Source organism: Vidua macroura, chromosome 1, assembly GCF_024509145.1.
Source record: "Vidua macroura isolate BioBank_ID:100142 chromosome 1, ASM2450914v1, whole genome shotgun sequence".
NCBI lineage: Eukaryota > Metazoa > Chordata > Aves > Passeriformes > Viduidae > Vidua > Vidua macroura.
In genome coordinates this window covers 42339337-42352748 of record NC_071571.1, presented here as the reverse complement: position 1 = coordinate 42352748, position 13412 = coordinate 42339337, and the positions used below count along the sequence as shown (strand labels likewise).

The 13412-nt window shown below is 41.0% G+C and overlaps 1 protein-coding gene across 3 annotated transcripts in view; it reads right to left on the bottom strand.

Moving 5' to 3' along the window:
- Positions 1-13412, bottom strand: part of POMGNT2 (protein O-linked mannose N-acetylglucosaminyltransferase 2 (beta 1,4-)) — a 31331-nt gene that overhangs the window by 17137 nt on the left and 782 nt on the right. Inside the window, exon 2 of one of the 3 annotated variants that reach the window (XM_053978382.1) lies at positions 11751-11882. The exons of the other annotated variants lie outside the window; for them this stretch is intronic. The gene's annotated coding sequence lies outside the window, so the exon portion shown is untranslated. The remainder of the gene's footprint in view (positions 1-11750; positions 11883-13412) is intronic. 3 annotated transcript variants of the gene reach the window in all.

The window sequence follows — 13412 nt, the reverse complement described above, 5'->3', positions numbered from 1 at the left end:
CACAAAAAAAGCTTCTCTTGCAACTATGAAGACCCAAACCTGCACCTGTGTTACTGCAGCAAGTATGTAAAATGAGAAAGCACAGAAGTCAGGGACTGAGGACTGACTAGGAAACAACCATCTTGCTGAGTGACTTACAGTTACACAAAATAACCACCATTTCTTTACCATCGAGGTGATGAAACCAAACTAAACACCAAAATACACCGAAATAAAAACCCTCTTGTCTCATTTAATATACTTAAGGCTTAAAAATAAGCATGCAACACAAGAGTCCTGTGTTCCAGTGGGACAAAACATGCACATAAATTAAGCAAGGGCTAGAGAACTTTGTGTATAATAGCTTGCCTTGTGACCTCTGTGCTAAGTATATATATATTTGTATATAATACATATGTATGACTATTGCAAAATTCATATAAAAGATTACAATTAAGACAGAGACTACATATTTCTTCTATGTTTACACCCACATTAAAAGATGATTAGTCAGTGATTTTATAAATCCAAAGATGTTAATTTCAATGAGCATGAGCTCCTAGCTTCCCAGCTTTAGCTTTATACTTTGACACAACCGTAACAGAGTCAGAAGCCGAGATGCTGCAAAGCCTTATATAAATGTGTGTGAACTGTCTCAGGCAACCTTACAGGAGAAGGGAAGGTGAGAGCAACTCCAATCTTCATTTTCTATTAACTCTCAGGTCTCTACATGAACATGAGTAACAACCTAAGTAGTAAAGAACAAACAACCAGAAGCAAGGAGCAGAGGTAAGAACAAATCATTAAAAAGTGATAAGCACCAAGGGCCCTAACTTAGCTAAAGGCAGTAAAAATGCAGACACACAGAGAAAACCACATCATGCCTCCTCAAAATGAATCTGGTCGTATAGTTTTAGTGCTGAGTAAGTGATCTGCCTCAGTGCAACACCACAGTGTCTGCTAGAAAGGACAGTATTTCATCTGTGTGCTTAGAGGTCTGATAACCTATTTTCCCAGGTGTGTCTCTCTCTCCCTCTAAAAGAAAATTACACAGTGAATTAATCTTTGTGAACCTTTTTATTTTTCACTGCTCCTCCTCTTCCCTCCCACCACTCCTCCTATCCGTTGTGAAAGGTAAGCAGGAATATATTCAAAAGAAAATTGAAATAAATGACAACAGCAGGAACAGCCTAAGTCTGGTTTGGCTTACAAAAGTGAGCTTATGATATGGTTGAGTCAGTGCAAAAAAAGAGGTCATGAAAGTGCTGTCACACACCTTTCTGGAGAGAGCTCTTTGTCCACATAGCTACAGATGAAAGCCTCATCTGCTCAGGGAAACTAATTTTCCAGTGCAAAGGGATTTCAATTCGCAATCTGCCACCATCCCACTCAATTTACATTACATGTGGCCAGCTGGGAGAGGGAAAAACAACAGCAGAGTAAGATATGAAACAAATCACAACTCACTCATTTCCAGTGCATCAAAGGCATACCAGTGAGTGTTCTGTGTGATGGACTGGGGCCACTCCGTAACTACATCTGACTGTCTGCTTGCCAGAAGCACATGCAAAACCCCATCACATCCTAGGAATCATTGACAATACACAGTGCATTCCTCTTCTGTAGGGGGAGTGCAGTCCCTACACACAAACTCAGAAGAGTTTTTTTCCTGGGACAGAAGAAGAGACAGAGACAGTTGATTTCAAATTCTTTCAAGACATTTCCAAGGTATGTTACATAGACTGTGCTTAAGTATTTAGTTGGTCACCTATGATTCAAAAGTCACATACAGCTTAAAACTGCACATGAGTCTCTGAGCTTAAAGAAACCAAGGTCTAAACTCTCAGTTGAATACTACTCTTAGAACAAAACATTCACATTAGTACACCAGTGAAGAGAACGGAACCGCCAAGAGCGTTATTCAGCGAAGAGTATGCAAAACTGATGCCTAAAACATAATGGGTGAATTTTTAGTACCAAAAGACATTAAAAACTCACAGCATAGCTTTGAGAAGAATGTAGCAGAAACATCCCAGTCTGGTTTAAAAGCTCTGGGAAGGGAGAGGAAAGATTACTTTTCAGCATTAGCTATAAGGCTTCACAAGAAGAATCTTTAAAAACCTATATGGTTTACTATCAGAGAACATAACTAGATGAGTAGGAAAGATCTGTGTGCAAGCCCACGTCATACAGGGGGTTCATGGAGCAGAACTGGGAAACCCATCATAATTTCTTGATGTCATTAAAGTATGGTCCTAATACACAACTCTAAGCTGAAGAAAGAGCTGGTTCTCTGAAACAGAAGTAGCCTATGCCAAATTTACACAACAAGGACTTCCAGTCAAGGACTCCCAGTCAAGGACTCAAATCCTGCAATTCAGCTGCTCTTTGCTTCTTGAGCAGTAAAGAAGCCAGCAGATCACACTTTAGAGACATCTTTCCCTGCTAATTACACGGTAACAGTTTTAAACAGAGATTGTATCACACCCACTGTCTCTTGAGAGCAAAAATACATGTATAATCAAATTGTTAAGGTAAAACAGTAAAAATATGGAAAGGCAATTAACACCATATACAAAGAAATCTTTGCAATTGAAAACACATGATCTGTTTTCACTGAGAACAACATTTTCTCGGCTGAACTTAGGCAAGTAAGCTGCATGGTACAAAAGCCATTTTTTTCTGAAATACAAGAAACCCCTTCTGTTATCAAATAAACTCTTATTCCTCTCATCTTGAATCCCAAGCTCTATATATGCCACCTCCATACAAGAACCAATAAATCCTTATTTAATATCAAAATGAGCCCTTGTCCCCTTTTTATGCACATGCGGCCTTCAGAACATCCAGCAGCTGAAGAAGGGGCTCCTGGCTGCAACTGAGGAGAGAAGTCCAACTGCCAGTGAGTACCTAGATCTCTGTTGCAGTTTTTTAAGGCAGAGTCAAAGGCCAGAGGAGAGGAGAACACTTGCATGTGTGTTTTGAAAGGAAAAGGTGAAACATGTTACAATGGAAAAGGGAAACATCAGTTGGTTTGGATTGTTAGAATTGTGCAGCATAGCCTCTCACAGGTATGACAAAGCAAGCTTTGGAGCATAAGATGGTCAAAAGGCAATGAAAGCTGGAGGCAGGATAGCAAAAGTTTGTGAAACTTTCCAGCTGACACTGGAAAATCTTGAAGAGATGAAGGGGCAAATTACTGAGCTCTTTGCTTACATGGCAGTTGTAAGGAAAACTTCCAAGTTAACTCCAAATAGCCAACTATACTTAAACTTAGGTGTGTCACTTCTCAAACCTAAACAAAACAACACAAAAGAATAAAGAAGACCTAGGACTAAAATAAAGGGAAGGAAGAGAAGAAACAAGTAGGAGGGGAATAGACAACAAAAAAAAAGACACACTTGGACAAAGGATGTACAACAGAAGAAGGTGCAACCTTCAAAGACTGCTCTAGGGAAAAAAAAAAAAAAAAGACCAGACAGGAAGATTATCTTTTCTATCTGTATTTATCAATAAAACACCAAGAAATTTCCAGTCATGAGCTCGAGACCTCATTGCACTGTATGAAGTAAACAAAATCACTTAAAACGCAGAAGAATGTGAGAATGTCAGTGCCAGCCGCAATGCTGTTGGATCAGCTGGTGGTAATTCAGTGAAACCAATGCTGTAAAATCAGTGCATCAGGAAAACTCAGCCTCCATCTCTCTTTTAGAGTCTCAAGGATGCAAATGGGATGACATCTAATTCAGTACCAAAAAAAAAGCAAATAAAAACATTTCCATCTGTACACAAAAATGATATATCACCTCCCATTTAGAAAACTAGCTCAAATCCATGAGGAAAGACATAGATGACTTCATACTACAATGAATATGTGGACAGCAACCAGAGCAGAGAATACACTGCATCCTCAGAAAGCACACATGACATCAAATACTAAGAAGCAAGAAACATGGCAGGAAAACGAACTACAGGGGAGGAAAGAAAACAGAGCCAAAGAGAGCACTTCCACTAAAGGGCAACCAGAAAAAGAATCAGATATAGAAAAGATCATAGAATATGCTAAGTTGGAAGGGACCCATCAGGATCGAGTCCAACTCCTGGTCCCATGTAGAACATCTCAACAATCACCATATGTCCCAGAGCATTGTTCAAATGCTTCTTGAACTCTGTCAGGCTTGGTGCTGTGACCACTTCCCTGGGGAGCCTCTTCCAGTGTTCAGCCACTGTTTGGCTGAAAAACTTTTTCCTGATATCCAAACTAAACATTCTCTGACTCAGCTTCATGCCATTTCCTCGGGTCCAGTCACTGGTCATGAGAGTTAAGAGATCTGTACCTGACCATCCTTTTGCTCTCATAAGGACATTGAAGACTACAATGAGGTCTCCCCTCAGTCTCCTCTTCTTCAGACTCCAGTGACCTCAGCCACTCCTCACCAGGCTTCCCCTCCGGACCCTTCACCATCCTTGTTGCCCTCCTCTGGACACTCTCTAATAGTTAAATGTCTTCTTTACATTGTGGCTTCCAAAACTGCCCCCAGCACTCGAGGTGAGGCCGCCCCAGTGCAGAGCAGACCAGGACAATCCCCTCCCTTGCCCAGCTGGTGATGCTGTCCCTGATGCACCCCCAGGACACACTTGGCCCTTCTGGCTGAGTTATGAATTATTGAAAATTTATACATATTTCCCCGTTTGCTAGGGAGGAAAAGTCATGCACTCCCATGTAACATCCTCAGTCTCTTCTAGTGCTTCCACCTTCTAAGCTGAGGTGCTGCGGTGCTGTATTGCCTGCTACAAACCAGGCTCTCTGCTCATGGTTAGCAGACACGGGCAGAGTGCAAAAAGTGAGGAGAAGTGGAGAGATGCACTGTAATGTACCAAACAATCAGCATTTCCATCGACATCAGTTCACACTGTTGTGTGACAGTAACAACCTGCACTACCTTCAGACTGCTCTTCAAGGGGACAGGAAAAGGCTCATTTTCTTATCCCACCTCAAGCCACTAAAACAAGTCAAATCTCCTCTCACAGAACGAGCTTTGCTTACCCCACACAGCGTGATGGCAGGTATATGCACCTAATGGAAGCAATGCTTCTGCTTAGATTTAAGGATGTGCTTAACTCCTGGCTGGATCTGCACTTTCAAACACATCTCCTTGTGGGCCAAGGATTTGTGTTCTTACACATCTTTAAACTTTCCAGGACATGGCATTTATCATTCTGACTGTGATAAAGGATGGCAACACCCTGCTCGTTTATCTTGCTCTTAATACACTGCAGAAAACAAAAATATAGATTTTTTTTTACTACAAGGTGGAGGACACTGATATCACTCTCCCTTCTCTGATAATTTAACTATAGCATAACATCATCAAAAAAACCAAAAAAAAGTGGGGGAAGCAAGATTTACTGCAAAAGAAACAAACAAAAAAATCTGTTTACAGATCACATCTGAAAAGAACATCTCTATTAAACGTGATTTCAGAAGAATTGACAAGGATAAATCCACGTGCAGCTCCAGGTATTTCAGCCTAAATGTGGAAAATACACATTATTCTGAGTTTATGAAGGGCTTAGTTTTATCAGTACTTTTTATACACACTTTCTTGGTTCATTTTAGATATATTGTAAGATTTTAAACCAACAGACTTGGGTGCTCACTGATTTTTAAAGACAACAGCTCCCTATTTTTTAACATGTTTTTGAATTATATATGGGCTGTGTACTCCTTCAGACAAAGGAACTCTGAAAAATTATGTTCTGCCTCTATCCAGGTGCTTCAAGTAAGATTCACCCTCCCACCTCTTCATCATATGAAGTAAAGATGAAGACTGCACATCAGTCATGTTGCAGACCTGTTCAGATGCTGCCTCTGCCTGAAACCACACAATCCGTGTGTTGAGATCCTCATCTCAATTATCAGAAGCAGAATTTTTCCTACAGTGGGCTAGGCAGGTCCTGAGAGGGTGCTGATTGGAACATATCCTCCACAGCCAACATTATGCCAGACTGCATCCAACTCCTCTCACAAGTTTCTCCTGATGGGATTGCTCTCCCTCCTGACTTTCTCTTTGATGCCTGGCTAAGTGATTTTGGCTGCACCTGTGGTCTGCAATACATTTAACAAACAGCACAGTGTGCTCCATGACCTGGCTGCTCCAGAGCCACGTGCCTGTGGGAATGCTGCCTAGAGCATTAAGCCCACTGCATGTGCTTGAGCGCACATAGCCCATTTTGGACCCGCTTCATTACCCTTTTCTCAGCAAGCTTGCCTAGAGTTAATTTAATGCATTTAAGGACTGAAGACCAGCTTTGCCACCCTGCAGTGCTATCAAACATGTTACAGGCAGAGGATTTGGCCATATTCCATCTATGGGGTTTCTTTCAAAGTTCACTTTTTCTGAAAATAGCTGAGCTGATGCTTGAGCAGTATGAGAACAGTGCTCCATCCAACACAGATCACCACCACGGAGAACTGCTGCATCTTTACACTGACTCTTGCATATCCAGTCCCTCCCCTATCAGAGGAGTGGGATCATTTCCAAGTCTCTTTATCTGATACTTTAAAAGTATGGTACAAGACCGGAGTACACTACAGTGGTCCCTACATTCAGGTTCTACTGGCCTGGTCAGATTAATATGATGTCCCTCTTGACTGCCACAGACAGCACTCGCAGTCCCCAGGCCAGGAAGTAGCATCAAGGACTCACAGGAGTAACCAAAGGCAAGTAAATGATTTCCAGCTTCTTCCTCAGCAAGAGTTCCCTGAGCTTGGGGACTGTCATCTTAAGATCCAAATTCTCATGGAAGAAAGCTTTTTCCTTTTCAAGCATGACTTCCAACTGCATCAACACTTAGGCAGGATGTAATGAGCAGGAGGCCCCATATAACCAGGACAGCTTTGAGAAAGAAGTGGGCGAGTCTGTGTCCAGAGCCTGGACATGCCTTTGCAGTGCAATCCCACCTCTCTCTACAAACAGGCTTCCTCCCAACCCATTCAGAAATACCTGTAATATGCTTTTTACCAGTTCTATATAAACTAAAAATCTTTAAAGTTCAAACACAAATCACTTATTTTCTGATCTAGCCAATTGAAAAATGATGAATGACAACAGGTTGTGAAATTTATCTTGTCACCAGCCTATAACTGTTACTTGGAGCTTCAAATTATGGCAGAAAAAAAAATAAGAACAAAACTGAAGTGCTTATGGCTTATTTGGATTCTCCTTTACAAAGCAGAGCATTATCTTTGTCAGTGTGTGAGGAAATGCAATTGCACTGTGGATCTCTACATCAAAAACCATCTATCTTAATTAATTATTTGAGTATTATACCAGCAAGAAAAGAATTACTGTAGTTATTTCAGAGTTGCTTATTGCTTTTATACATGTGGTCTGTCTACAAAGGTTAATATGAATTTGCCAAAAATCTAAGTTCATTTCACTACAGAATTATTATGGTATTAGGATTTAGGATTAACATAATGAGATACTATGATTATTAGGAAACCTAATGGTATCCTAACAAATACAAAAATATTTTGAGGTCTTTCTAAAGAGGGACTGGATAAGGACTGAGGAGTAAAGGAGGAAGAAAAGGCTGTAATTTAAGTAGGTGTGAGATTGTCTACAGATGGAGAGTTAAGGATTGAGAAAGACTAAGGAGCATAATGTCAAAGAAAAATAAAATCAACAACAAAACTACTGGCAGACTTCCAAGACCTTCCAAGTAAAATTAAAGTAGTTTAGGTGCACTTGGTTTAAAGTTCACTCATTCACCTTTCTTCACTAAAAAAAGTCACCCATAAACACCAGAAATAAAAGCCCACCAATCAAAAGCAATCAAAGCTACATTTTTAAAGCTAGCTCTGCCCCTCTGTTCTTCCTTTCAGGCTTCCAGCTTCCCATCTCAGGATTGTCAGTAGCTGTCAGCAGATCATATGAGAAATTCATCTGAACATACAACATAACTTGACAGGCAATACATCAGAAAACCTAGATGTGACAACAGCAAATTCCACCAGATGGTCCTGGATCATATCTATCTATTAAAAAAAATTCTGACAGAAAAAAAAAAAATTCTAACCACACATAAGCAGAGCTTCTGAGGAATGGAAAAAAAATTCTGGTATATGCACTGTTTCACCCTTTCCCCTAACCATGCCAGAAAAGAAGATACACAGCTCTAGCTTGTCCTTAACAGTTTGTCCTATCATTAATATCTATATGTATATTTCACCCTCCTCTCCAAAGAAAAGATTTCTAAATAAAGATGCCTCTCCATTAAAGGCAGTATGTACTGCTAACAATGCTGCTTTTCAATTGAGAAAATTCTGTCAATGACTCTGGAGCCCGGTCTTGCTCTAGCACTAGCCTGGTCTCCAGCTACACCAAAATCATGTGGTTAGCTCTGGGAGTAGCTACAAACTTGAAGTACATTCAAGACTCCCTGTTTGTCACCTTTCCCATCTCCCTGTTGCTCTGGCAGGCAGCAGATTCTGTTTGGGTTCAGGCTGCCTACAAACCTCATCAGCCTCTGCAGCAACTCTTTTAGGAGACCTTGGATTGCCTTGTCCACTGTCAGTCACGCAGGTCAAACGCTGACTGTCCAAACCTACCCTCAATCCAGGTAAAACTGCCTTTGATACATGTGAAGTACAGATCACATTCCAGCAGGCACAACCTGCTCCAGCCTCAGGCCCACATGAAACAGTGCTGTGGCAGGCACAGGGTCAGGGTCAGGACACTGTGCCACCCTCTGAGAGATGAACACAGTCCCATGGCAGAAAACTCCAGAAGCAGCTCTATGGCTATTTCACTGATGCTGTCACTGTTCTTCAGGTGAGCACCACCAGCCTGGCCACAGCAGCAGCTCAGCTGTGACAAAAGTAACAGGCCTATGAAACGTAAATCAATCTGGAGCAGGCTGTCACTGCTCAAGTGAGACCCTCAGGGACACCATTCCTCACTCCTGTTCTGCCCCTGCCTTCTACAGCTGTGTGCAGATACATGTTTTGCTCTGTGAGAAATAGTTGTGTGTAACTGCAAAAAACTACCACGTGTCCTTGTCCTCCCAATTACCCATGCTTGGAAGTAAAAGTATTTAGTCAAATACATTTTTAATTGGTAAAGCAAACAGACATAAATCTGAATGCACAGAGGGAAGGAAGATAGTGAAGGATGTGGCATTATTTTATCATTGTTTAATAGGACAGGATAGTGCTCCAAGTCCTTTGGAAATCTGACAGTTGCTTTGAATACAAAGCTGTGACTGTGGTAGAAAACAGATCTACTCCCTGTCAGTGCACAAGCTGCACTCCACAGCTCAGGGCTGAGGTAATCTCTCTTCCGGCCAGTGTGGCAAAATCAGTTTCCACCAAGAAACCAGATTGATCCTTTAACCAAGGAGTAGTTCTGTATATCACACAAACCTTTTTTCTTCCCCTAAGGACAGCTCCTTCCATTATAGACTCTCCTTTGCTGTTAATCAAAGTGCACCCGTTTCCTGAGTGAGAAACATCTGTGTGTGGGATTATTCCAGTGCACTGTTTATTGTCTCTATCCAATCCATTTTACAATTATCACCTTTAGCACAGAGAGAAAGCTACTTTTACATCGTAGACCTGACAACAAAAAGCTTATGAAAAAGCCAATTCTCCCCTCCTCCTCGAACTTCAACAAGGAATATATGATTTTTCACTGTGCCTTTGTCACTTTGACATAAAAGAAAAAGCTTGACATTTTCAAGTTTTGTTGTTGTGCACCAGTGGGGTTTCAAATACTGCAGAAGAACATAATTACATTTATAGACACTTTTGTCTGGAACTTAAATGTTGCAACAGCTAAAACAGTCTCTTAGAGATAAGAAAAATAAGCATTTAGCTGAAAATGTATGTTCTGATTAAACTGAAAATGGACACCATCTTTTTACTGGACTGCCTTTTGGTATCTAAAAGTTTTTTCTATAAATACTAGACTATGATTTTGCAAACCATCAACTTCCTACAGAGAGAAAAATATACATCTTAGTATTTAACTGATCTTAGCCGAAATACTCTAAAAGAGAAAGCATAACATGTATTTAATAAAATTAATAGAAAGTCACTTCCTCCCATTCTGGTATTTAATTATAGCTCATTAGAAAAGCAAAAAAATAGTGCAAATCAAAGTCCATGAATCAGCTGTTTACTTTATTTATTTATAGGCATTTATATAGTGCTCATCACCATAGCAACCAGGGACCTTTTCTTCTTGTTCAAAGGAAAAGTTGCAATTTCAAAATGTGATCCTTTGACATCACAGTGCAAATAGGTACTTAGATCCTTTGCTGCAAATGCTTTAGGCAAGTGCCTGAAGTACATGAACCAAGTCAAAGGTGAGATGAAAGAGACAGAAACAGAGAAAGGAACAATAAAAGAAAAGGAACCATGAAACAAGTGAGAAAGAGGGAAAGAGTAAAGGGTTTCTTATGAAAATCCACAATGCACTGTGTCCCACAATAAGCCATGATCACCCCAGTACTTTTTACCTGTAATAACAAGTGTCTGGTTCATGGAGAACAGTCCAATTAATGAAGACCAATCAGCAAGTTCCAAATTTATGCAGAGGGCACTGGCGAATATTCTTAAGCAAGGATTTCTGAAAGGATAGTAGCTTGAAAATGAGGCTGCAGAGGGCTGTCTCCCTTTTGAGAGCAGAGAAGTCAGGAGCCTCACTCTTTTCTGATTCCCCAGCAATTAGGCATTATCGAATTCCCACAGAATTAATAGACCTTTTTAAAAATGCCATCTGCTCACAAAACATCAAAGAAACGTGTAAATTAGAACACTGCTTCTGCATACACCATTATTGAATGAATTACTAGGTATGTCCTGCAATTGCAGTTTCCTCATGATACTGCTGGGAACTTCTTTTCATACTCCCAAAAGAGACTGAAATTGGTTTTACACTATTTCATCTGGCTCCTTCCCACCATTGTATAGATGATACACATACATGAACAATATAGTATTTCAGATTCTTTTTAAAGCTAATGAATTTCTAATGAATTTCTAATTGGGACAGAAAGGGAAAAAAAAAATCTTTGGCCTGATGCCATTTTGTTATATAAGAGACATTATCATGAAGATTTCCTCAAGACACTGATATGTGAAGTTATTGTCTTCAACTCTGCATTTAGCTTGATCCAAACTTCCTCATAAGCCAATACTGTCCAAAGCAGTTAAATAAGGAGTGTTCAGTTGTTACTAAAGTAAACATATAAATCTTTACTCAAGACTGGTGCTTATTTTCTAGTCTTTTTTTATACTGTATTCTAAATAGGACAGAAGCTGCATGTATGACAGCAGGAAAAGTGACAAGTTCCTTATCTGGAAAAGCACCAGCAGGCACTGTTATCAGAGCAGACCAGCTCTTTTAAAGTGGATTGATGAAGCTATTTTTAAAAACACCTAATATAATCACAGAGGAGACTCTGATCTCTGCAAAGGTGAGCCACACACCTCGATACTCCTGGGAGGCAGCTAATGAAACTGAAGCTTGTCATACACAGACTGCGTCCAGTAATTGGCTTTGAACACCTGCAGCTGAGCCTCCCCCATGCTGAGCTCAATGTCCCGCTCACAGCTTGTGGCAAACGCAGGCGGAGCCAGGCGCTGTCTGGCATGACCAGGTGTGAGTGGCCCTCTCTCCCCTGTCCGTGCCACCAGGCAGAATCTGCATACTTGGAAGGCAAGGAAAGAAACCTGCTTTCTTCCAGCCCCTCACACCTACCACTTGGCTTCCAGGACAGGGAAAGACAGCTGTGTAGGAAAGGTGGCAAAGTGGTGTCGGAGCAGGCGGTGCGCTGATGGAGAAGAAGGGAACACGTTCTACCACAGAAGGTGAAGGAAAGTGGGGGAAGACCTAAAAGGAGAAGGAAGAGGGTCCCATGTCATGTCTTCATCCAGCACAGCAGAATCACCAGCAAATGCTAGCCTTCAGTCAGTGCTCTGTGCCAATGGTGCAAAGTCCCTTGGGGACAGCCACTGGCTTCCCCAGGAAGGCAGCCAGCAAAACAGGGGAGCATCATTAATCTTCCCCAAAACTCCATTGACCCTTCCTAGCCCACTCTTCCTGGACCCACAGACCTACTCTACTTCTCAATGTAAACTTCAACACCGAATTCTGCAACCACCCTGGAACACAACCTAAGAAAATACTGTCCCACAGTGTGAGAAGACTTTTTGTCCTTTTGAAGAAATTTTATCTGCATAGCTAAGGATCTCTGATCTGGTTCTGGCTCTGTCGTTTAATGCTCTCCTTTGCGCCACCTTCTTTTTCATGATTCTTCCTGCCTCCCACTACTTCCTAGAAAAATCCACTCCTTCATAGCCTAGATACACCCTGACTGGAAAAGCCATTTTAAATAGAAAGCAGTTTCTTCTGCTGAGAAAAGTCATCTATGGCTCTGGTAATTTGATAGTTTTACTCGTGGAAGATCTTTAAGTCTCTATGTTTTAAACCTCCTGAAGACCTTGCTATGTTAGAGCACAGGCCAGATACATTAAAAACTCTGGGGAGCAGCAACTGAATGTGGCTTAATGCCACAGGGAACCATTTAAACACACAACACTTATGGAACACCTTTAAAGCAACAATTTTAAAGAGAAAGGGGGTGAGAGAAAGGGGAATGAGAATATTCAATTTCCAGATGATTGAAGCAAGCCTCAGTAAGTTTACAATGAGATGCAACTCAGGAGATGGGACATTTAGCTGGAAAGAGATTTCCATATAGTCAATCCATTTTGCACATTGCTTAATAGAGAGTGGACTCTAAGTAACTAGTTCCAAAACATTACCCAGGCATCTAGAGTGCATGTTCATGGCACACTTCACAAGTGTTTGAAGCTGAACTCCAGCTTTGATGACAGCTAATTAAAACACAAAAGTGAGACTCCAAATAAAACTGCCACCTTGCAATCATAAACCGTTCAAAATGCACTCTGGCAGAAAAGCAGACTGCAAGGCAGCTTTCCTGTATCTAGTTCACACATTTGGTATCTACCACGGTTTTGAAAATGACATTGCAAAATAAACACCCTGTCTTACAGCTGATGTGTTTAGCATAAGTCAGATTTGTTTCAGGGAGAATGTCCTTGCAGAGAATAAGGGCTCTTTTGGTTCCCAGCTAAGTCAAGGCTTGAGCTAACAAGCCAATCAATCAGTTCAAGCGTTTTGAGATTGCTCTTAAAAGGAGCCGTTTCTGTTTTATTACCACAGTCAGCAGTCACCGTTTAAAAGTCAGCATTTGTCAATAGTTACCCAACTATGGCACTGGTGTGAAAACACTGATACGTTCCATTGGCTTGAGCAGTTGTTCAGATACAGTCCTTATTCTCATCTCCAGAGGAGAGTGTGTCTCTCCAGTTTATTTATTTAGTTATTTATTTTTCT